This window comes from Rhinopithecus bieti, unplaced genomic scaffold (assembly GCF_001698545.2).
Source record: "Rhinopithecus bieti isolate Rb0 unplaced genomic scaffold, ASM169854v2 scaffold_3040, whole genome shotgun sequence".
Classification (NCBI taxonomy): domain Eukaryota; kingdom Metazoa; phylum Chordata; class Mammalia; order Primates; family Cercopithecidae; genus Rhinopithecus; species Rhinopithecus bieti.
Genome location: NW_016804657.1, coordinates 1,570,595 through 1,584,301, shown reverse-complemented (window position 1 = coordinate 1,584,301; position 13,707 = coordinate 1,570,595). Strand labels below are relative to the sequence as shown.

The 13,707-nt window shown below is 42.2% G+C and overlaps 1 protein-coding gene across 2 annotated transcripts in view; it reads right to left on the bottom strand.

Moving 5' to 3' along the window:
- Positions 1 to 3,873, bottom strand: part of CHI3L2 (chitinase 3 like 2) — a 27,223-nt gene extending 23,350 nt beyond the window's left edge. For both annotated transcript variants that reach the window (XM_017869647.1, XM_017869648.1), the window contains exon 1: positions 3,812 to 3,873. The gene's annotated coding sequence lies outside the window, so the exon portion shown is untranslated. The remainder of the gene's footprint in view (positions 1 to 3,811) is intronic.
- Between the last annotated feature and the right edge of the window lie 9,834 nt (positions 3,874 to 13,707).

The following is a 13,707-nucleotide window of genomic DNA, read 5'->3' as shown; positions in this document are numbered from 1 at the left end:
AGTTTCAGTTCCTCTACCTCCTCTATGCACGCTAACTCATCTTCACAGCCTACTAACCAGCATGGAAGTTAAATGCTTCACACATTTAATAAGTATTTGTGGCCTCCTTCAGTCATGACTGAGTAACTTATGCAATAAACTAGAATATGATATAAAATATACAAAATGATTGTTTTCAGACATTGAGCAACATGCAATGCAGGGCTGTGAAAACAAATGAGGTGAGCCCTCCCGCAACTCCAGCTTTGTGCCTTCTGCAGACTGCAACACAAGGAGAGGGCCCTACAGAGAGCATGCGAGTCCCACTGAGACAAAGAACAGAGTGTGAAGAGGCTGAGAGGCTTGGAAACTTCACAATAGAATGCCGGAGATAAGGAAGCAGTACAGAAAAAGAGCTTCAGAAATCTGCATGGGGTTCCCTCCGATCCATGACTGAATACAAAGCTCCCATACAAGGGTGAGACTGCAGGAGAATGGGCCACCACAACAACAACAATAAAAATTACCAAGGAAATAAGCACCACCAGAGATCTGGAAGCTGAACAACCACTAGAGCTTGCAGTGGGCTGGCAGACATTTGATAAGACCGGCTAGAGTGGAAAGTCCTTCTTGAGCAGCTGGGAATTTAATAGAAACCTCAGAAGTGTCAAACTTTAGTTAAGGGCTACCTAGCCCCATGGTAAGGGTGACTCTAGACCTGTTCTAACAAAGTTTAAACATAAGCTTCAAAATGTTCAAGATGAGCAGTGCACAGTGGCTCACGCTTATAATCCTAGCACCTTGGGAGGCCAAGGTGGGAAGACTGCTTGAGGCCAGGAGTCTGTGACGAGCCTCAGCAACATAGAGACTCTGTCTTTACAAAAAATAATTTTAAATAATCATCTGGGCATAGCGGCATACACCTGTAGTCTCAGCTACTTGAGAGGCTAAGGCAGGAGGACTGTTTGTGCCCAGGAGGTCGAGGCTACTGTGAGCTATGAACACACCACTGCACTCCAGCCTGGGCAACAGAATAAGACCTTGAATTCAATTTTTTTTTTTTTTTTTTTGAGATGGAGTCTTGCTTTGTCACCCAGGCTGGAGTGCAGTGGCGCGATCTTGGCTCATTGCAACCTCCATGCAATGCTCATTGCAGCCTCCATGCAAAAAGCTCATGTCAATCTCCAAATAAATTAACTGCCTGGCCACAAAAACTAAACATTCAGCAACAACATAACATTTACGATGTCAAGCATCCAATTAAAAAATCACCAGATATACCAAAAAACAGAAAATGTGACTTATAACCAGGAGAAAAATATATCAATAGAAACAGATCTAGAAATGACAGATACTAATATACAAGAGCTTTAAAGCAGCTATTATAAGTATGTTCAAAACCAGGCAGGGTGGCTCACACCTGTAATCTCAGCAGTTTGGGAGGTCGAGGCAGGTGAATCATTTGAGGTCAGGAGTTCGAGACCAGCCTGGCCAACATGGTAAAACCCTGTCTCTACTAAAAATACAAAAATTAGCTGGGCATGGTGGCAGGTGCCTGTAGTCCCAGCTACTCAGGAGACTGAGGCAGGAGAATTGCCTGAACTTGGGAGGCAGAGGTTGCAGTAAGTTAGGATCGTGCCACTGCACTCCAGCCTGGGCAACAGAGTGAGACTTCATCTCAAAAAAAAAAAAAAAAAAAAAAAAAAAAAAAAAAAAAAAAAAAAAGAAAGTATGTTCGAGGATTTAAAGGAAAACATGAGTATAATGAAGAGAGAAGTAGAAATTATGAAAAATTAAACAAAAACTGAAAACTGAAGACAAGCTGAAAAATATGAGATTCAAAATTTAAAAATTCACTGAGTAAGCGCAATAGATTAGATCCTGCAAAAGAACAAGCAAACTTGAAGACAGTAATAGAAAGTAACCAAAACAAACACACAAAACAAAACAAATGAAGAAAACAGAGAGGAGCCCAATCAGGTAGGTGCCCCATAGTCCATTTTAAGGACCTTGGCTTCTAATCTGAGTAACGGGGCACCACTGGAGAGCTTTTTGAGAGAAATGATACCATCTGATTTACATTTTAATGGAATCATTCTGGCTGCCATGTTGAGAAAAGACTGAAGGAAGAAAAGAGTAGACACAGGTGGCCCATTAAGAGAACGCTGCATTATGAGTGAGAGATGATGGTGGCTTCAGCCAGGTTAATGGCAGTGGGAGTGGTGGGAAGTACTAAATAGTTGAAATCTGGGATACACTTTTGATGGTACAGCAGACAGGATTTGCTCATGTGCTAGATTTGGAATCAAGACTGATGCAAAGGTGTATATAACGAGCCTTTAACCGTTTTTGAGAGCATGCACTATGTACCTATTAGGACTGCATTTAAGTATATATAACAGGAAACCCAGCTACAGTGACATAAACAAATGAGGGTTTAGCTGTTTCACATAACCAGTCAGACCAAGGCTGGTCTGCTACTCAAAGTTGTCATCTGTCCCAGGCTCTTGCTATCTTTCTGCTAAGCCATAGTTTAATCGCTTCTTTGTTCTTTTCCTTGTGCTTCATGGTTCCAAGATTGCTGCAGTACTTCCATGCATAATGTCAATATTACAGAAAAGAAATGGCAGAGGGGCAAAAGGGACCCTACCAGTTGAGTTTGTCCTTTTTTGCCCAGAAAGCAAAAGCTTTCTTGGGTGCTACATTCAGCAAACTTCCCCTCATATCTCATTGGGTCACATGACCAATTATAGGAGAATGAAATTACCATGTGTGGTTTAGGTGAATTACAATTCATGCATTATGGCCAGGGCAGGAGGCCTCCTCTCTTTAAAGTCAAAGGATTTCTACCAGTACCTAGCAAATAGGGGTTCTATTAGCAGAGAAGAAGGGGCATGTGGTAGGAGGGATGTTGGGCTAGTGATGAACAATTTTGACTGTTGATTGCTTTTTTCACTTTTATTGCAAAATACCTGGTGCCTATATTTGGCAGGTGTGTATAATAAACATGTTTTTATAAGATATTGGCACAATGGCACTATGATTATGGAAGACTTTATAAATAAGCTGATTGAAAGACATGGGAGGAGCATGGAGGGGGCACCATTTCAGATTATAAAATGACCATAAAAAGCATAGTGTTCTGGGGACCCTTGAAACCCATGTAGAGGGTGGTGGACCAGCTTGGTGGTCTTGCTGATTTTAAGTTCTCTGGAGAAACAAGGGAAGTATGGACTGAAAAACTAATACAGTGAGAAAAGAAAATGCATGTATTTTAAAGCTGGAGGCAGAATTCCTCTTGGAGGACTCATGTATGTGTGTGTGTGTGTGCGTGTGCATGTGTGTGTGTGTTGGTAAAACATTTGTATGGTTGATTAATGCTGAAAAATTAGGTCCCAGAATCTTGTCTTGGAAAAAAATGAAACAGAACTAAATTGCTCTGCAACATAAAGCAAGTAGAATTTTAAGTTTTGGCTGTCAGTGTAAGAGGAAGGATAACAGGATCTTGGGAACTGGGAAGGAAAGTGGGGAAAGGAAAATGAATGTGAGAGGAAGTTACATAACCCTCATCACCGGGGTATAGTGTACCTTATAGCCTCTCCCCATCTTACAGGGAACAAGTTGAGCAACTTTCAAATGGCAGGGCCAGGATTTACATGCAGCAATTTCTGACTGCATTGCAGCCCTGGTAGGCCTGGTGCTTTTCCTGCACAAAACCTCCCTTAAGTTACCAGGGAGTTCAGATTTGACCTGACAGGTGGTTGGTTGGTCATTTACAAATTCTCCCATCCCCCACGTCTATCTACAGAAAGATTTTAAGGTGAGGGCCCACCTCAGTCATGAACTGTTCCATCAGGTGCTCTGGCAGGAAGTCCCATAATGACCTTGGGGAACCAGACAGTTTCCTCTGGTTGTGGGTGATGGTTCTACCTCCGTCCCCAGAATAAGCTGATAAACAAACTTAGCTCCACCTCCTGCCCTGGCCTCCTGCAAACAAACCTCTGTGGAGAGACTTACTGAGACTTTCAATTTCCTGTTAAGAAGGAGACTAGTATCTGGACCCTATAGAATAAGTATCAATTTGCATTTGGTTTCGTTTGTGTCTTGGGAGAGAGGGAGAGAGAGAGACAGAGAGAGAAGAGCTGGGGGATAAAGCAAAAGCAAAATGAAGCAGTAATTGCCCAGCCCCATTCACCCTGGGAACTTGATGCTGGTGGTTTCTCATGTTCTCTACAACTCTGCAACGTGATGGCTGCTCAGACCTCACATCTCTCAGACAGCCCATTGGGTGCTGATTACCACTATATTCTGCTTCCTCTCAGTTGCAAGGATACTAGTGAGCTCTGTTTTACCATTGGAGTATATGGCAATAATATTAGCTCATATAATTCAATTATTTAAAGCATTTTTATATCTAAAATCACTATCGGTCTTTACAAGTACCGTACAAATTATGTTGGTTGTGAATACTCCTCAAAAGGCTGAAATGTGTTGATGGAAAAGAGTCAAACTCTGTAAAATATTTGAAGAGATTTATTCTGAGCCAAATATGAGTGACCAATGGCCTGTGACACAACCCTCAGGAGATCCTGAGAACACGTGCCCAAGGTGATCAGGGCAAAGCCCAGTTTTACACATTTTAGGGAGACATGGGACATCAATCAAATACATGCAAGATGTACTTGGTTTGGTCTGAAAAGGGGGAACAACTTGAAGTGGGGGGATTGCAGTGGGGGCTTCCAGGTTATAGGCAGGTTTAAAATTTTTCTGATTGGCAATTGGTTGAAAGAGTTATTGTCTGAAGACCTGGAATTAATAGAAAGGAATGTCTGGGTTATAATGAGGGGTTGTGGAGACCAAGGTTTTATCATTCAGATGAAGCCTTCAGGCAGCAGGCTTCAGAAAGACTTGATTGTAACTGTTTTTCATCAAACTTTCAGAGTCTGTTCTGAGAGGGAGGCATGTACGATGAGGCCTGTCCACACTCCACCCCCCATCATGGCCTGAACCAGTCCCTCAGGTAAGTCTTAGAACGCCCTTGCTGAGAGAAGGGGTCCATTCAGATGGTCGGGGGGGTTAGAATTTTATTTTTGATTTACAGATGGTACGTCCTATGAGCTGAGTTCAGGTTTGTGGGGTTTGACTCCCAGCACCAAGCAGTGTGATGCTCAGGAAATGATAGCTACATAAAGACTTCTTAGAGTAAGATGAAAAGTGAACAAGGAAGTGGAGAAAAGATGGAGTAGGCTGTGGCTTTTTTTTAAATTTTTTTTTCACGTAGGAAGGTCTGATAAAAGCATCTCCTAATGAGGGAGGAGAAAGGAAGAAACTGGTCAGGCAGATAGTTAGGGTGGGTCCTCTTTCAAACAAAAGAACAGCCTGAAAAATCAAGCTGCAGGCTCAGGTAAAGGAACTTGCACAGGGGGCCTTGCCTAAGACATGCCCACAGCCACACAGATAAGAAAGGCTATACAGGTGGCTTGCCCAGACATGCCCACAATGGACAATTCCATCCCCTGACACAGGCACAGTAAGGGGAACAAAGCAATATGGAGTAACTCAAGCTAAGGGCCCACATGTGCATTAGGAACAAGGTAGAGCTACCAGAAATTCGTACCTACGCAAATGAGATCCCCAGTCCTTATTGGTTTCCTATAAAAGCCTTTGCATTCAACTATAAAAACAGTAACCCTTTTCTGGGTCCCCTCTCTGCAGCCAAGAGCTTTCTTCTTTCGCTTATTAAACTTTCGCTCTAACTTCACCCTTTGTGCTCACTCTCCCTGATTCTCTTAGTTGTGAGACAAAGAACTCCAGGTGATAACTCACAATGAGAGACTGCTACTTTGTGGTGCATTGATAAGACTGTAACACCAGGGCTGAGGCTGGCCCTGTCCCCTAGTCGGTATATACTTCCAAGAGTGCAAGCACACCAAGGGAACCAAGTTTGATGGGCTCTATTCAGCAGAGATCAGTTTGGGGACAGGTGTGAATTTAGTACATACGGTTAGACATGTGGGCACCTATACATATACACACTTTGTGCATCCATCTCTTTAAACAAAACATGATGTTACAGTAGGTAGTCATGCAGACATGAACAGGGCAGGAGTGGGTTCCCCAGCGAGGAATGCCAGGTGACCATCAGGTGATGGTCAGGCGGTTGTTAACGATCTCTCTAAAATAATAATTGGTCGCAGCTGGCACCAGGGAACGGCAATCATCTCCCAGTAGATAGAAAACACCAAAATTTGATGATCGGCAGCTTCCAATAAGAAGATCTCAGGAGGTGGGCGAGTGGGCCCAAGCATGCACACCAAAAGGCAAAATGGCAGAGTTTAACTGGTATATGACCTTCCTCTAGGAATACTCAACTGGTAAGGGAAGAAAGCCTCGAGTGAGCATGTGCACAGCTCCAGTAAACACACTGTGCATGCGGCCCCTTCCAAGTACTGGCAGGCCACTGCACATGTGGACAGCCCACCCCGAAGGAAGAATCAGGGGAGAGGTAACGCAAGACCTCGGAAGCATACCAACTTATAAAACCGCAAGTCAAAAATCAGACCATTCACTTGAATCTCTCAAGTCATCTGCTTGGCCCTCTTCCAAGTGTACTTTACTTCCTTTTATTTCCGCTCTAATACTTTTTAATAAACTTTCACTCCTGCTCTAAAACTAGATTCAGTCTTTTCCTCTGCCTTATTCCCCTCAGTCAAAATCTTTCTTCTGAGAAGCCAAGAATTGAGGTTGCTGCAGACCTGTACAGATTTGCCACTGCTAGCGATAAGATGTAAGATGGAATGATATTCTCTGCAGGAGCACAAAGGGAAGGAAAAGAGAGTTGTTTCTGAGACTCAAGTAGGCAACATGGTGAGGGTGATGGCAATCCGCCCCCAGCCTCTCCACCTGACTGTATCTCTCTTCCCTCCAGGATCCTGTCCACCATGACCTTCCTTCTTTCTTCCTGCAGTTGTCTTTCGAAGTCTTTCATCTCTTTCTTGGCTTCCCTTAAATGCCGTGGTCACTTAGCAGGCAGCCCTTCTGCCTGATGCGGTTGCTCAGCACAGCACCTTCCTGGGTTGTGCAGGGGTGAGGGAAGAGGAGGAGCACTGTGGGGGTGTGAGCATCATTCCTTCTTGGGGTTCGTGATTAGGGCAACCAGGACAGGTGGGGGCTGGTGGTGTTAATCAGTCCATTAACAAGTATGTTCTGATTTCTGAGTTCCAGGACTGAGCTAAGGGCTCACTGTTCTCTGTTGTCTATCTCTGCTCATCAAACAAAAAAAAAGTAAGGGGGGAGAAAATAGAAAACAGTTATCCATCAGATCTCTTTCTTGGGCTGAAGATAGTGGCTTGGAGAGACATTCCTGGATTCTGGTCCTGACAGCCCCTAACTGGCTGTATAATCACAAGGCTTCACACCCCAGCCAGGTAGGCCAGGGAATGGCAGGCTTTATATTTTCTCGAGGCTGGATTTTCATATTGTTGAAACTGCTAGGCAGAGTTCCTAGCACTTAGCAGGAACAGCAGGGTGGGGCAGGGGCAGGGATGGAGGGGTGGGCACAAGAATGCCTCTGATACTGTCCCTTCTAACTCGACAATCTAAAATTCCAGATTCTTTCTGTCAATAAATGGCCAGAACATGGTGGTTAATAAACACAAAAGGTTCAGAGGAACAAATAGGGTGTTGGACCCAGGTGGGCAATAGAAAGATTTCATTGCAATTCAGGTAAGAAGAATTTTAACTCAAATTATTCAATAAAAATTTATATAAAAGACATCTTGGTAAAGTGTTAGCAAAGGTTACTGTTCAAAAAAGCCAAAAAGGTGATAAAGGATGCACTATACTGCAAGAAAAAGTATATGATTAGGAAGTTGTATTCCTACAAGAAGCGTTCAGTGTATTAACTTATGGCTCATCTAGAATGAACTTGGAACTAACGCTCAGGCCTTGCTTTCCCATCCAGAGTCTCAGACCAAACCCTGATTCTGAAATGTCAGTTACTGTACTCATGTGACTGACCTAGTTTTTAAGTCTCCCTTATCTAGATGAGAAAAATGTGTAGTTCTGGGAAACTGTACAAGCAAGCAGAGACACAATAAAGAGATAAAAATGGGATCAATAATTTTGGTTAATTGTGTTCATTCAAGGAAACTGATTTGTCCTCATGGTGCTGCTTTGATGACGCTGTCCCTGCTTAGCACATTTAGCAGGTGGGGATGTTCGATTTTCAAGACTTATTTATATGCTTACAAAGATTCTGCTTATCAGATTTATACATCTTCTCTGTCAGAAGTTTGAAGTGTTGGAGATGATTTCATTTCTAATTGTAGGTAGAAATATCTAAGAATCTTTGATGAATTACAAAGCCCTTCGTGATCGTCTGTCCCCTTCTTTTCTCCTACAGTGGTGAACAGTGTGCTCATTTCCCCAGCACTGAGGTAGACTTTTATATGTCAGCCTTATCTCCAGGGAGTTATTTACCTCTCTGAGGACTTCCGTGACACCTGTTATGATGAACCTCTGGCTTCCATAAAAAAAAAAAAAAAAAAAAAAAAAAATTCCACTACTTTGGGGCATTGTTCAGTGTAGAAAGCAAGGTAGGGCATTTTGGGAGCAGTACACAGACTGACCTGAGTGTAGTCTCATAGGATATCTATTTGAGATCAACATGGAAAGCTTGGAGTGCTGGGCCACTTGTCAGCTCCATGGAAGACTCCACAACATGTCCTGGTGGGCTCATCAGGATGCTCCTGGGGATAAAGTTTCCATCTGAGTGCGAATTAAAAGTTCACTTTACCTGCTGTGTGATTTCGGGCAAGTTCCTTAACATCTCTGAGCCTGCTTCTTCATCTGTAAAGTGGGAATAGTAATTGTTAGTTCAAAAGATTATTGATAATGCTGATTTGAAATAGTGTTTGTAAAATGCTTAGCATAGTGTCTGAAACATATAAAGTGACTAAGCCATGAAAACTATGTGTTCCTCTTAAGTTTATGGTCAAGGAGAACTGGGAATCCCCTAAATGCAATCAAAATGTTAAGTCTAGAGTTCAATTTAACAAGCACGCATTGACCATCTGCTAATGTAGTCATCAAGCTGGGAATTCATTCATTCATTTGTTCGACAAATATTTATTAAGCAGATGCTTGTTAAGGAAATTGGTTACACCTATTGGCTGCTCAATCCCCTGAACAGTGCTGAAAATACACTTAAAAATTATTACTCTTTGTTCTTTTGCTTATGAATGTATTCTGCATTCAGAGAGGGTTTTGAAAGGTAAATACATATTTCTAATTACAAGAAGCAAGGCTTCATATTATATGATGAAAGGCTACATGCTGTATGATTCCAACTATCTGCCATTCTGGAAAAGGCAAAACTATGGAGACAGTAGAAAGATCAGTGTTGGGGAGTGGGACAGGGGGAAGAAGGGGTGAACAGGAAGAGCACAGAGGATGTTTAGGGCAATGAAACTATTCCATATAATACTGTAATGGTGAATACATGTCATTGTACACTTGTCAAAACCCATAGAATATACAAGCAAAGAGTGAACCCTAATGTAAATGATGGACTTCAGTTAATAGCAGATCAATATTGGTCTATCAACTGTAACAAATGTCCCACACTAATGCAAGATGCTAATAATAGGGAAAACTATATATGGGGGTGGAGTGAGGGGCTATGTGCAAACTCTCTGTGCCTTCTGCTCAATTTTTCTATAAACCTAAAACTAGTCTATTAGTTAACAAAAAAAGTAAGTGAGATTTTATCTCCCAGGCTTACCTACTGGAGATCAGACTTGATTTGTTAGGCTAAAATGCGTGTTTCTCCTTCGTGATCTTGAACTACCCTGTGCTTATCTTAATCCCAGTATCTCTGCATTATATTATTCCTGAAAGAATGCAAACTCTGTGAGAACAAGGACCACGCCTTACTCATCTTTGTAGGATCATGTAAGTCTTGTGTTCAGACCTGCCAATGGCTTCCCATTCCAAGTGCTTTAGGTGTATTAGCTCACTTATTCCTTAAAACAACCCTGTAAGGTAGATGCCATTATTATTCTATCAAATATGAAAAAACTGAATCAACAAAGAGGTTAAGAAACTTGCCTGATGTAACTGGCAGAGCTGAGACACCAACTCAGATAGTCTCGCTCCAGGGTCTGCAGAAAAAGTACCAGAAAACCCAAAGATGTTTTAAACTGTGGGTCACAACACATTTTGGGGGTAAAATAATTTTAAGGTGCCTCAAACAAGGATTTTTTTAAAAAGCACAATAATAGAATGGAAGAAAAAGGAGAAATACCAGCATACCTTGCACATAGTATGGGTGGTATTGTTTTGTGAAACTTTTATTTGTGTATTACATGTGTGTATATTACATGGCACTGAGATGCCATGTAAAATGTATTTAGAAGGCTCACTGCGTTAAAACATAAGGAGAGTTATTACCTCAGGTAACAAGCAGTGCAGAGTGAAGGCAGCTTCAGGCCTGACATGCCATTCCTAACTCTCGCCCCATTATCCTGAGAGCCTGTTGTCCCTGTTCTGCTACACAAGCTGGCTTCATCTCAGCAGTTCCTTTCATCATATCCAAACCCAGTGATGCCCAGAGGCAAGGAAACAGCATCACTTCTGGAGAATCCTATCCAGAAGTCCCTAGGAGATTGCATCTTGCCTCCCTTACTAGATTAGACACCTCCTTACCTCCCACTGGCCACACCTGGATCACATGGCCACCATGAATCAACCTGGGGGAAGGAGACCAGGACTATCACGATCAGATTCCACCATCTGATACACCTCTGAGCAAATATATCCATACATCCAGTAAGGGTAAAGGGGGAAATGAGTCTTAGGCACCCAAAGTGTTTGTCCTGAGTAGAACCCAGAAAATAAAAAATGTTTAAATTAATTTTCTGTCTCCTTAGAGATAGAAGCTTTCTGCATACTACCCATCTATTAATTCCTAAATTTATTCACTCAACAAATGTTTACTGTTTATCTAATGTATGCCTGGCACTGTGCTAGGCAATGGGGACACAGAAGTAAGAGAAAGAGATAAGACCCATGCCTCCTGGGGACGACTCTAGAAAGGGAGAGAGTAGTTGAACAAATAATCTCAGAAATACATATATGTAACTACAAATGGCTATAAATACTCCTAAGGAAATGGTGTGATTGAGGTTGTAACAGGAGGATCTGATTTAGATGGAAAGGGGAGGTGGTCAAGAAGTCTTTTCCGAAAAGGTCGTTTAAGCAAGATATAAAGAATGAGTAGAAGTTAGTAGAGTGGGGAGTGGGAGGAAGAACATTCCAATTAGAGGGATCAACACACACAAAATGTTGGGATTGAAATTTTAGCACTTTAGAAGAATGGGAAGAAAGAGAATACAAGGAGATTTTTGGCTCTCAAACATAGAGCAGAGACCCTTTCTAGGAGAGAGAGAGATTTGAGAACTTTTTAACTCCAGGAACTCTTTGTGGTAACAGAAAAGACTATCTTTGTTTCTAATATTCAGATGTTCTTTCCTAATCCTGGATATCATTGCTTGTTTCTGGAAGACATGTAGGTTATTCAACTCATTTCTCATAGGAGATGAGAAGGCAAGACTTCAGATGACTTGCAGTATACATAGTTTGAGACAGCTTGAGCTTTTGTTCATCTCAAAGGAAGAGGAATTGCGCAGGTCAATTGATGGTGGCATTCTGTATCGATGGGCCTATTCTTGGGGAAATTTGGGTTGCTTTTGTTTTCGTTGTTCTTCTGGTGTCTCTGTGCCAAAAGATGAGATTAGATTCTAAGTATGAGACAGGGTTTCCCCGTGAATGTAATAAACATTGCTCTTGTCAATCATTCTGGAATATGCGAATACTAAGGCAGGGCTGGGTTCAAGGGCATTCCCACTGGAGTCAGGTTAGCTAATCCCTGCAAGATAGGGGCAGCTCTAGGGGTAGGGAGAGAAGTGCTCCAAAGAGGACCCTCATGCAGATCCCAAGAGTGGTGATATTTTGTGTTTAAGTTTTCCTTTTATAATGTGCTTCTCTTATAAAACAAAGTCTTAACAAACCTTTGACTAAGTCTTAACAAAACCTCCTCTGACCTCAGCTATCTCTATATGGAATTGAAGAAAGAATCACGTTGGGCAGAATGGCACAGGGGAGAACAATAGCAGTATGTCTTCAGACAAATGGGTATAATTGTGGAAGGGAAAGTAGTAGTCTGAATTCCCATGATGGACTCTAAGGACCAGTGAATATCAGAATTGGTCTTTGGAGTGTGTGTTTCTTGAGGCTTCTCAGAAATTCCTGGAGATACAAGCCTGGTAATAGACAGTACTTTCTGCAATTAAAAGAAATGGAGCTGAGAACTACAGTGATTTGAGCCTTAAAGGTATGTATGAAGTTTGGAATTTGTATTACAAATATATTCTTTCTAATCCTCACAACTGCCCTGCAAGGTGATTTTATTATGTCAGAAAAGTGAGGCTCAGTGCAATGCGTAACCCAAGGCTACAGGGCAAGCAAGAGGAAGAGTGGGCTCAGGTCCAAGTTCGTCTGTGTCGGACGCCCAGGCTCATTCTGTTATGTCATACTGACTGCCTCCTTGAATATTAGTGTGCTTCCTTTCAAGACCTTCAAAAAAGGGAGGCTAGGGTCATTCACTTCCACTCTACAGCCAGACTAGGAGAATGACCTAGGGGACAGTGGAAGATGGCAGCTACAACAAGAAAAATAACCTTTTGTCTTAACAGAAACGGAGGCCTCCTGTGGTATACTTTAACTTCTTGCTACCTTATCTATACATTTATCAACATCTATAGCCATTTTCATCTTTTTTTCCCTCAGATAAAGTTTCATTTTCCGTACCAGGTGCGGTGGCTTACGCCTATAATCTCAGCACTTTGGGAGGCCGAGGTGGGCGGATCACCTGAGGTCAGGCGTTTGAGACAAGCCTGACCAACATGGTGAAACCCTGTCTACTAAAAATACAAATGTAGCCGGGCGTGGTGGCGCTTGCCTGTAATCCCAGCTACTCAGGAGGCTGAGGCAGGAGAATCGCTTGAACCCGGGAGGTGGAGGTTGCAGTGAGCCGAGATCGCACCATTGCACTCCAGCCTGGGCAACAAGAGTGAAACTCTGTCTCCAAAAAAAAAAAAAAAAAAAAAAGTTTCCTTTTCCCATTTAAAGCCAAACTTCTACCTAAGCTTCTAATTGCCCCCTCCTCCCTCTTCTCTCAGACTCTGTTCCATCTGCACACCCTCTTTCTTATACTTCAAATGTCTACCCTTGCTAGTTCTCATTGCTATACCCATAATATGCTCTCATGTTTCCCATCTTAACCCATCACTTTAAACCCAAATTTTCCTCTATGGATCAATTAACTTGTTCCTATTATTATCCACACTTCTCAAAAATGCAGATTATACTTAGTTAGCTCCACTTCCTCCCATCCCAATAATTTGTAATTTTATTCTGAACTGGCTTCTTCCTGTTTCATTACCTTCATTAATGTCACCCTAACATCCTGACAAATACTTTAAAAATCTTTTTAAAGTATCATATACATACAGAGAAGTGCTTAAGTGTTCACTGCAAAAAATGATCACATCGCGAATACATCTAGGTATCTACCACCTGGTTAAGAAATAGGACATTGGCCGGGTGCGGTGGCTCAAGCCTGTAATCCCAGCACTTTGGGAGGCCGAGACGGGCAGATCACGAGGT